Below are 1,000 nucleotides of genomic sequence, written 5' to 3'. Positions count from 1 at the left end.
GTGAGAGGCCCGCGTACCGCAAAAAAAAAAAAAAAAAAAAAAAAAGCATGTGTCTGGGAGTTCCCTGGTGGCCTAGCGGTTAGGATTCCAGGCTTTCACTGTCAGGGCGTGGGTTCAATCCCTGTTAGGGGAACTGAGATCCCACAAGCCGCACGGGGCAGCCAAAAAAAAAAAAAAAAAAGCACATGCCAAATGCCCCTTTCTTTGCAAGTGACTCTGGAACTCATCTGCCCTCTGCGTGGGTCAGAGGTGAGCCGCCCTGGGGCCCTGGGTCACTGCCTTCGGGATCAGACTCGGGGGCACAGCCACCAGAACAAACTTGCCCGTGGCCCTGCTGGCCACAGACCTGGGGGGCGGGCGAGAAGCCTTCGAGCAGGCCACCTAGCCACCTCTGTGAGCCTCACCGTCCTCATGTACACGTTCAACGGGGACAAGCATACCCATCTCACAGGATGAGGAAGGGTAAACCAAAAAGTAGCCAAAGTGCCTGGTTTTCAAGACAACCTCAAGAACCAGTGCATGCTCCTTTCCCCGGGCAGTCAGCAGGGCCTAAGGAAAGGACAGCCACACACCCGGGGACACCCCAGGCAGCAGAAATCCGTTGGGGGTGACAGAACTGATCCGTGGCGTGCAAAGGTTCTAGCCACCACAGAGCTGGACAAGAGGGGGGCAGGCAGTAGCTTCAGGCCCCCCTCTGGTCAAAACCCCCAACGAGCTAACTGGTGCCTGCTGACGGAACATTCTTTCGCTGGAACAACAGTGGCTCCTGAGCCTGGCTCCAAAGCCACCTTCTGCGCCCCACTGTCCCCTGCCTCGGGTTCCTCACCAGCCCCCACCAAGGCTCAGCTCAGCTCACACGCAACTTCTGTTTTTAACTGAGGTACAATTCACAGAACACCAAATTCACCATTTTAACTATTTTAAAGTATACAATCGGGGGCTTCCCTGGTGGCGCAGTGGTTGCGCGTCCGCCTGCCGACGCAGGGGAACCGGGTTTGCG

At 56.5% G+C, this 1,000-nt stretch overlaps 1 protein-coding gene across 5 annotated transcripts in view; it reads right to left on the bottom strand.

The window, feature by feature from the left end:
- LOC114485485 (NF-kappa-B essential modulator-like) overlaps positions 1 to 1,000 on the bottom strand; it is an 18,900-nt gene that overhangs the window by 5,927 nt on the left and 11,973 nt on the right. The window lies entirely within an intron of this gene.

The sequence above is a fragment of the Physeter macrocephalus genome, unplaced genomic scaffold, assembly GCF_002837175.3.
Source record: "Physeter macrocephalus isolate SW-GA unplaced genomic scaffold, ASM283717v5 random_1575, whole genome shotgun sequence".
Taxonomy (NCBI): Eukaryota; Metazoa; Chordata; class Mammalia; order Artiodactyla; family Physeteridae; genus Physeter; species Physeter macrocephalus.
The sequence above is the reverse complement of the archived record's forward strand: the minus strand, read 5'-3'. Positions and strand labels throughout refer to the sequence as shown.